General features: G+C 49.3%; 1 long non-coding RNA gene across 1 annotated transcript; it reads left to right on the plus strand.

The window, feature by feature from the left end:
• Positions 1 to 319: 319 nt before the first annotated feature.
• Positions 320 to 9,904, plus strand: LOC147101486 (uncharacterized). The gene is made up of 3 exons (XR_015073504.1): positions 320 to 380; positions 2,001 to 2,143; positions 9,268 to 9,904. It is a non-coding gene; the product is annotated as an uncharacterized LOC147101486 (long non-coding RNA).
• The last annotated feature ends 250 nt before the right edge of the window (positions 9,905 to 10,154 follow it).

A 10,154-nucleotide genomic window follows, 5' to 3' on the forward strand; every position in this document is an offset into this window, starting at 1 on the left:
GTTGCCTCACAGTGCCAGGGACCCGGGTTCGAATCCGGCCTCGGGTGACTGTCTGTGTGGAGTTTGCACATTCTCCCCGTGTTTGCGTGGGTTTCCTCCGGGTGCTCCGGTTTCCTCCCACAGTCCAAAGATGTGCGGGTTAGGTTGATTGGCTATGATAAATTGACCCTTAGTGTTAGGGGGATTAAATACATGGGGTTACGGGGACAGGGTGGGATATGTGTTGGTGTAGGGGTTACAGGGATCGGGTGGGATATGTGTTGGTGCAGGCTCGATGGGCCGAAATGGCCTCGATCTGCATTGTGGGGTTTCTGTGAAGGTCCCACAGTCAGCAATGTGATAATGACCAGATAATCTGTTTCAGTGACATTGGTTGAGAAGTAAGTATTGGCCTGGACACTGGGGAGAACTCCCCTGCTTTTCTTTGAATAGTACCATTGGGATCTTCTGCGTCCACCTGATAGGGCGACAGGGCCTTAGTTTAATGTCTCATCTGAAAGATGGCACCGCCGACAGTGCAGCACTCCCTCAGTACTGTCCTGGAATGTCAACCTAGGACTGTGCTCAAGTCTCTGGAATGGGATTTGAACCCACAACCTTCTGTCCTAGAGGCGAGTGAGCGACCCACTGACCCACAGGCAACACTGACAAGCATCAATAAACTTTAGCTTAGATGGAATTAAAATTCTGTTAACTCTTCTGGTGAAGTGAAATCCTCCTCTTTGCTTTTAGACGTCTACTGTCATTGGACGAGTTCTGCCAACTCTTCCTCAGGGCTTGAGACAGAGTGTTGTGTACGGGCGGAGAGTTCTGAGTTGTTGAAAGGGCGGGGAGTAGCTGTCAGGAGAGGAGCTGAGGAACAGAAGCTCTCAGGATCACCTGCTTTCAATCTTAAAGTTAGAGCTAGGCCGTTCAGGAGCGAAATCTGGAAGCACTTTTTCACACAAAGTCTAATGGAACTCCTGGACCCTCTCTCCCAACAAAAGGCTGTGGATGCTGGGGGACAATTAAAATGTTCGAGGCAGGTAAATGGAGTTGAGGTACAGATTAGTCCTGATCGAAGTGAATGGTGGAACATGCTCAAGGGGTTGAATGGCCCCCTCTTGTTCCTATAGCGCAGGGCGAGTGTGGCTAGCCCCGAGGAGGTGGCACAGGGGAGTGTAACAAGTCCTCTAGTGGGAGTGGGTGAGTGTGACTAGCCCCGAGGAGGTAGCACAGGGGAGTGTAACAAGTCCTGTAGTGGGACTGGGTGAGTGTGACTAGCCCCGAGGAGGTGACACTGGGGAGTGTAACAAGTCCTGTAGTGGGACTGGGTGAGTGTGACTAGCCCCGAGGAGGTGGCACAGGGGAGTGTAACAGGTCCTGTGGTGGGACTGGGTGAGTGTGACTAGCCCCGAAGAGGTGGCACAGGGGAGTGTAACAAGTCCTGTAGTGGGACTGGGTGAGTGTGACTAGCCCCGAGGAGGTAGCACAGGGGAGTGTAACAAGTCCTGTAGTGGGACTGGGTGAGTGTGACTAGCCCCGAGGAGGTGGCACAGGGGAGTGTAACAAGTCCTGTAGTGGGACTGGGTGAGTGTGATTAGCCCTGAGGAGGTGGCACAGGGGAGTGTAACAGGTCCTGTAGTGGGACTGGGTGAGTGTGACTAGCCCCGAGGAGGTGACACTGGGGAGTGTAACAAGTCCTGTAGTGGGACTGGGTGAGTGTGATTAGCCCCGAGGAGGTGGCACAGGGGAGTGTAACAGGTCCTGTAGTGGGACTGGGTGAGTGTGACTAGCCCCGAGGAGGTGGCACAGGGGAGTGTAACAGGTCCTGTAATGGGACTGGGTGAGTGTGACTATCCCCGAGGAGGTGGCAAAGTCTCTTTAATTCACTGTCTGGATACCTGCCTGCTAAGCTTGAGTGTGAAGTTCTGCAGTTCCTGCTGCAATGATGGGTTTGAATCCCATGAGCTGAAGTAATGGCAGTGACTCATCCGATTCTGTTTGTTACTCTCACACAGGCTAATTACGATTTTTGCATCCTTTGGAGAACTGAGCGGACAGCAGTTTGATGCCCATCAGCAACGGGGCGTGTGAGGGGACAGCAACGAGCATCAAATAAAACTCCGAGCAGCAACCAATATGGAACATGAAGCTTTAGAAAGTAAGAGCTCCTCACGGACCCCAGGGAGGAGGGGCCGAGCTCGGGGAGTTTTAGTTGTAAATGTACTTTTGATGAACTTTGGCTCCTGAATTCCTTGGTGGACATTTTTTGGGGAAATTCTCTCGGTCGAGCTGCCCCCGAACCACATCCAAACCCTTCACCTTCTGACTTTTAAACATTCACTTAGGCCTAGAAATTCAGTGGGCCTTGCGCCCACTTAGCGCCTAAAGAGGTCTTTTGCGCCGGCGGGGTGGTAGCGCGGAAATTGAGTGCAGCGGTATTGGCGGCGGTAGCCGTTAGCGCTGCGCCGGGACCGATGACGTCATCGGTGTGCGCGGTGGCCCGTAACGCCCCGAAACCGCACCGATCCCCATATTTATTTGCGCCCGCCTCCTCCGAAGCGGGCGCAAACAGCGAACAGAAAACGGGGCCGTCCTGCTGCCATAGTGGGGCGCTTTAAAGCGGAAGGTGCGGCCGGCCGCTTTTTCGGCGGCCGCCTGCCCGCACCTCCTTCCCCGGCCTCCTCCACCCCCCCCCGCGGCATTGCCGGCTGGTTTCCGTGGAGCCCGGCACTTCTCCGTTGTGCCGGGCTCTTTTGCCGGCACTCGCGATCGGGGCTCCGGCCGTTGCAGGCACCTCCCGCTTAAGAGAAGGAGGAGGCCTGCAGTACCGCAGCCTGCCGCACCGCATCGGGTGGCGCTGCGGCAACTAGCGCGCCGATATTCAGTTGCAGCGCCCCAAACGGAGGCGGGCACACCCTGGTATAGCGCCCGCTTCTGAATTGGGGCGCAGAAGACGAATATACGGCGTGCGCTAATGCCTCCCCGCCCAGCGCTAACTTTTGGGCGCGAGCGAGCTGCCCGCGCCCAAGTGAATTTCTAGGCCTCAGTGTCTGAATGCATAATTTGAGATATAATTACTGAGGATTTAGAAGTGCTTGACAAATTTAATAGACATTTCAGAAGAAGTAACTGATTGGATAAATAAAGGAAATGCAGTAGATGCAGTATACATGGATTTTAAGAAGGTATTTGATAAGGTGTCTCACTAGAGGCTTTTTCGAAAAAGTTAGGGTAAATAGGTGTTGCTCAGACTAGAGAAGGGTGGAAAGGATCGAACAGGGTACTTTCTAAATGGTGAAAAGCTAAAAACAGTGGATGTCCAGAGACTCGGGGGTCCAGGTACATCGATCATTCAAATGTCAGGAACAGGCACAGAAAATAATCAAAAAGGCTAATGGGATGCTGGCCTTTATATCTAGAGGACTAGAGTACAAGTGGGTAGAAGTTATGCTGCAGCTGTACAAAACCCTGGTTAGACCACACCTGGAGCACTGTGAGCAGTTCTGGGCACCACACCTTAGGAAGGATAGATTGACCGTGGAGGGAGGGCAGCGCAGGTTTACCAGAATGATACACGGACTTCAAGAGTTACGTTACGAGGAGAGATTACACAAATTAGAGTTGTATTCCCTAGAATTTAGAAGGTTAAGGGGTGATCTGATCGAAGTTATCAAGATATTAAGGGGAAGAGATAGGCTAGGTAGAGAGAAACTATTCCCGCTGGTTGGGGAGTCGAGGACTCGGGGGCAGAGTCTAAAAATTAGAGCCAGACTTTTTTGGAGTGAAATTAGGAAACACTTCAACACACAAAGGGTGTTAGAAGTTTGGAACTCTCTTCCACAAACGGCAATAGATGCTAGATCAATTGTTAATTTTAAATCGGAGATTGATAGCTTTGTTAACCAAAGGTATTAATGGAAATGGGCCAAAGGCAGGTATATGGAGTTAGGTCGCAGATCAGCCATGATCTCATTGAATGGCGGAACAGGTTCAAGGGGCTGAATGGCCGACTCCTGTTCCTATGTTCCTCTATTCCTGTGTTCCTATGCTGGACCACAGGGGTCAGTGCTGGGTCCACTTGCTCTCAGTATATATCGATGATTTAGACTTGAGAGCACATTCTTTGCTGATGATGCAAAAGCAAAGGGTTGACAAACAACAGGCCAGTCAGCCTAACCTTGGTGGTGGGAAAATTATTGGAAAGAATTCTGAAGGACAGGATAAATCTTCATTAGAATGACACGGATTAATCAAGGATAGTCAGCACAATTTGATTGAATTATTTGAGGAGGTAACAAGGAGGGTAGATGAGGGTAGTGCATTTGATGTAGTGTATATGGACTTTAGCAAGGCTTTTGATAAGGTTCCACATGGCAGACTGGTCACAAAGTTAAAAGCCCATGGGATCCAGGGCAAAGTGTCAAGTTGGATTCCAAACTAGCTCGGAGACAGGAAGCAGAGGGTAATGGTTGATGGGTGTTTTTGTGACTGGAAGGCTATTTCCAGTGGGGTTCCGCAGGGCTCAGTACTAGGTCCCTTGCTTTTTGTGGTATATATCAACGATCTAGACTTGAATATAGGGGGTATGATTAAGAAGTTTGCAGATGATACTAAAATCGGCTGTGTGGTTGATACTGAAGAAGGAAGCTGTAGACTGCAGGAAGATATCAATAAATTGGTCAGGTGGGCAGAACAGTGGCAAATGGGATCAATCCGGAGAAATGTGAGGTAATGCATTTGGGGAGGGCTAACAAGGAAAGGGAATACACATTAAATGGTAGGACACTGAGTAGTGTAGGGGAACAAAGGGACCTTGGAGTGCATGTCCACAGATCCCTGAAGGTAGCAGGCCAGGTAGATAAGGTGGTTAAGAAGGCATATGGAATGCTTGCCTTTATTAGCCGTGGCATAGAATGCAAGAGTAGGGGGGTTATGCTTCAACTGTATAAGACACTAGAGTACTGCGTGCAGTTCTGGTCACCACATTACAGGAAGGATGTGATTGCACTAGCGAGGGTACAGAGGAGATTTACAAGGATGTTGCCGGAAGTAGAGAATCTTAGCTATGAGGAAAGACTGGATAGGCTGGGTCTGTTTTCCTTGGAACAGAGGAGGCTGAGGGGAGACCTTTATTGAGGTGTATAAAATTATGAGGGGCATAGATAAAGTGGATAGAAAGGACCTATTTCCCTTAGCAGAAGGGTCAAAAACCAGGGGGCACAGATTTAATGTAATTGGTGGAAGGTTTAGATGGGATTTGAGGGGAAATTTCTTCACCCAGAGGGTTGTGAGGGTCTGGAACTCACTGCCTGAAAGGGTGGTAGAGCCAGGAACCCTAACCACATTTAAAAAGTACTTGGATGTGTACTTGGGATGCTCTAACCTGCAGGGCTATGGACCAAGAGCTGGGAAGTGGGATTAGGCTGGATAGCTCTTTGTTGAACGATGCACATTCTATGATTCTATCAGACTGAAAGATGTCAGGAGGACAGAGCCAGGTGAGTGGAATGGGTAGACAGGTGGCAGATGCAGTTTAATGTGGAGCAGTGTGAAGTAATACATTTTGGGAGGAATGGGCAATACACTCAATGGAAAGACACTGAAGGGTGAGGATAAATACAGAAACCTAAGGATTCACATATCTGCACATGCAGGTACCGAAAACCATTAAGAAAAGGCTAACTGCACATTGAGCTTTGTAAATAGGAGCAAAGTGTACAAGAGTAAAGAAGTAATGATGAATTTATACAAAGCATTTGTTAGGTCACAGTGAGACAAGTATGTGCACTTTCGAACGCCCCATCGTAGAAAGTACATTAAACCGGTGGAGAGTGTACAGCCTAGATTCACCAGGATGATGCCAGGGATCGGAAACTATCGCAGTGAGGAGAGATTAGAGACACTGGGACTATTTCTATTGGTGCACAGGAGGTTCCAAGGAGATTAAATAGCATTTATTTTTAATTCTGGAGGCAGAGTGAATCGGGAAACACTATTTACTCTGGTTGGGGAGTCAATGATGAGGTGTTATCAATTTAAAATTGTCACTGAGAGTGAGGAGAGAGGTTAGGAGGAATTTCTTTACACAGCGAGTAGTTGGAGCAAAGTGTCTTACCACAGGGAGTGGCTGAGTCAGAGACTGTTGCATTATTAACAACAATGGGATTAGTTTCGGATTGCTCTCGCAAAGGGCCAGCACAGACATGGTGGGCTGAATGGCCTCCTGTGTGTAAATGTATCTGCTTTTATTTAGCTGCTGTCACTCTGAGTTTACCCCAAGCACTGTAAAAGAGATAGGTTCCAGGCACAGATATCTCTTTGCATCAGACTGTGACTCCTGTTCAATTCAAGCGGTACAGCCCACTGGTCCTGGTGAAACCGTCAAAAGAGGCAAGCAGTTTCTGAACCTGATACAGGATACAGCCAATCACAGCCAGCACCTGCAATATGGATGGTGCCAATCAATGTGGGGTTTGGATAGTAATTGAGGTTCAAAGCACGGTGGCATAGTGGTTAGCACTGTTGCCTCACAGCGCCAGGGACCCGGGTTCAAATCCGGCCTCGGGTGACTGTCTGTGTGGAGTTTGCACATTCTCCCCGTGTTTGCGTGGGTTTCCTCCGGGTGCTCCGGTTTCCTCCCACAGTCCAAAGATGTGCGGGTTAGGTTGATTGGCCATGATAAAAATTGGCCCTTAGTGTTAGGGGGGATTAAATATGTGGGGTTACGGGGATAGGGCTTGGGTGGGATGGCTGTCGGTGTAGGGACCGGGTGCTAGGGTTTGGATGATCAGCCATGATCTCGTTGAATGGCGGAGCAGGCTCGAAGGGCCGAATGGCCTACTCCTGCTCCTATCTTCTATGTTTGTATGTTTCTAAAAGCGATTGGCCGAGTGAACAGTTGCAATATTTATGTTACACATTGATATGTTGCTTAAAAAATATGGTGGTGCCCCTGTACATAGGGTAAAGGCATAGCAAACATACCCAGGCACTGCCCAACCACGAGTATCATAACCAGCCCATGGACCAAAAGTGAGAATCGTAAGCCACCCTTACCCAACTGTAAGCATTGCAACCCTCCACTGCGTAACAGCAAGCATTAAACCCAGCCTCTCTCCAACACCGAGCATCGTATCCAGCCCCTCTCCAAAACTGCATCGTATCCAGCCCCTGCCCGACACTGTGCCTCGCATCCAGCCCCTCTCCAACACCGAGCATCTTATCCAGCCCCTCTCCAACACAGAGCATCGTATCCAGCCCCTCTCCAACACAGAGCATCGTATCCAGCCCCTCTCCAACACAGAGCATCGTATCCAGCCTCTCTCCAACACCGAGCATCGTATCCAGCCCCTCTCCAAAACTGCATTGTATCCAGCCCCTGCCCGACACTATGCATCATATCCAGCCCCGTCCAACACTGCATCGTATCCAGCCTCTCTCCAACACCGAGCATCGTATCCAGCCTCTCTCCAAAACTGCATCGTATCCAGCCCCGTCCAACACTGCATCGTATCCAGCCTCTCTCCAACACCGAGCATCGTATCCAGCCTCTCTCCAAAACTGCATCGTATCCAGCCCCTGCGCCTCGTATCCAGCCCCACTCCAACACTGAGCATCGTATCCAGCCCCTGCCCGACACTATGCATCATATCCAGCCTCTCTCCAAAACTGCATCGTATCCAGCCCCTGCCCGACACTGTGCCTCGTATCCAGCCCCACTCCAACACTGAGCATCGTATCCAGCCCCTGTCCACCACTGAGCATCTTATCCAGCCCCTGTCCAACACTGAGCATCGTATCCAACACTGAGTATCGTATCCAGCCCCTGTCCAACACTGCATCGTATCCAGCCCCTCTCCAACACTGAGCATCTTATCCAGCCCCTCTCCAACACTGAGCATCTTATCCAGCCCCTCTCCAACACCGAGCATTGTATCCAGCCCCTGCCCAACACCGAGCATCGTATCCAGCCCCGTCCAACACTGCATCGTATCCAGCCCCTCTCCAGCACTGAGCATCGTATCCAGCACTGCATCATATCCAGCCCCTCTCCAGCACTGAGCATCGTATCCAGCCCCTCTCCAACGCTGCATCGTATCCAGCCCCTGTCCAACACTGAGCACCGTATCCAGTCCCTGTCGAACACTGCATCGTATCCAGCCCCTGTCCAACATTGTATCGTATCCAGCCCCTCTCCAACACTGAGCATCGTATCCAGCCCCTGCCCAACGCCAAGCATCGTATCCAGCCCCTCTCCAACACAGCATTGTATCCAGCCCCTATCCAATACCGAGCATCGTATCCAGCCCCTCTCCAACACCGAGCATCGTATCCAGCCCCTCTCCAACACCGAGCATCGTATCCAGCCCCTCTCCAACACTGAGCATCGTATCCAGCCCCTCTCCAACACCGAGCATCGTATCCAGCCCCTGTCCAACACTGCATCATATCCAGCCCCTGTCCAGCATTGCATCCTTACCAGCCCCTGTCCAACACTGCATCGTATCCAGCCCCTCTCCAACACTGCATCGTACCTTGCGCTACCCATGTCATAGCATTGTCTCTAGGCATTGGACACCCATGAGTTATGCATGTATCAATCATACAGCTGGGTGCTGCAGGTACACCCATTGCTCAGCAGGTGCAGTGTGTCTGGTGTTCCTGCCATGATTTTCAATTTTGTGTTATTATTTCTGTGAATCATAATATGTAGATTCACTGGGAGGCTGCCTGGCAAAAGGAAATACAAAGGTGAAGAAAGGCTTTAAAAATTGGAGCTTTTTTTTGTTAGAATAATGCAGATTTTGGGTGATTTAATAGAATTGTTTTAAATTGTGAAATGATGGGAGAGGGTACATAGAAGCAGGCTGTCTCCAGTAGTTGAGGGGTCTAGAATCAGGGGCCAGAGATAAAAGATTCAATGTAAGAGACTGAGAACAGAGGGCAGGAGAAACTTCTTCACACGGAGAGTTGTGAGGCTGGGAATTCACTCCCAGGGTTAGTGGGCGAAGCAGAAACTGTGTCAACATTCAAGATTAGATCGGAGAGGTGGATGAAGGAAGAGGAGTTCAAAAGATATGGGAACAGAGTGAGTTAATTTGATTAGGACTATTTTCTCAAGTGGAGGGTAAATACTGACACGGACTGGTTGGGTCAAAAGGCCTGCTTCCGTGTTGTAAGTTCTAGGTATTTACATGCAAAGTGTTCTGATTCTGTATTGTATTGTGATGCAGTGTTGTGTTCTGATTCTGTATTGTATTGTGATGCAGTGTTGTGTTGTAGGAATTAACAAATTCCCACGAATAACAGAGATCGACACAAGAGAACAGTTAAACAGGTCTTTACTCAACGGAGATGCCACAAGGACTGCCTGGGCAGCCCCGTGGTTTGCAACGTGACGTCATCGCGTTTGCCCGCCTTTTCCCGCGCTCTTAAAGGGGCCACGCCCCGTACATGCAAACTCTATATACAAAACACAGTAATGCCTAACACAATGGTACAGGTTTAGGCTGGTGTTAGATGATCGTTAAAGAGAATTATATACAGTTAGCTAGAGTCATTCAGTGGTTCTGCCACATGGTTCTGATTCTGTATTGTATTGTGATGCAGTGTTGTGTTATGATTTCATTGTGTTCTGGTGCTGTATTACATTTCTCAAAGTTCTCAGTGAAAGATAGATAGATCACAAGCCCAGCTGCGTTTTGTTTTTAGCAGTGAAGTACCCAAGAACAGATCACATTTTAAAACCAGGATGCGTGATCCTGACTGCGAATGACTGACGCCGCTGGCTTCTCGCAGTGTCTTGACAGTGTTCTGTGTCTACAGGAGGACTGTACATCAGACTGTCATACTTGTATAAAGTCAGCAACACTGTGTCTTTTCTATCTGTATTAAATCAAATAAATCTGAATGATTGATACCCATGGCTCGGGGCTGTGTGAGGTGCTTGAGAGATAAAGCAGGCTCTGTCCAGAGAGTGACAGCGATCCTGGAATCAACATGAACAGAGAGGTCTACATTGGACTTTGGAATTAGATCCTGACTTATTTTAATATATTGCAGCATGTTAAAAGGACATCTTAAAGGGCCATTTTAACAGGATGTTGCAGGGTTAAAGGAACATGTTAACAGGATACTGCACGGTTAAAGGGACATGTTATCGGGAAACT

Source organism: Somniosus microcephalus, chromosome 24 (genome assembly GCF_052327205.1).
Source record: "Somniosus microcephalus isolate GS21.2 chromosome 24, FLI_Smic_1.0, whole genome shotgun sequence".
NCBI classification, from domain to species: domain Eukaryota; kingdom Metazoa; phylum Chordata; class Chondrichthyes; order Squaliformes; family Somniosidae; genus Somniosus; species Somniosus microcephalus.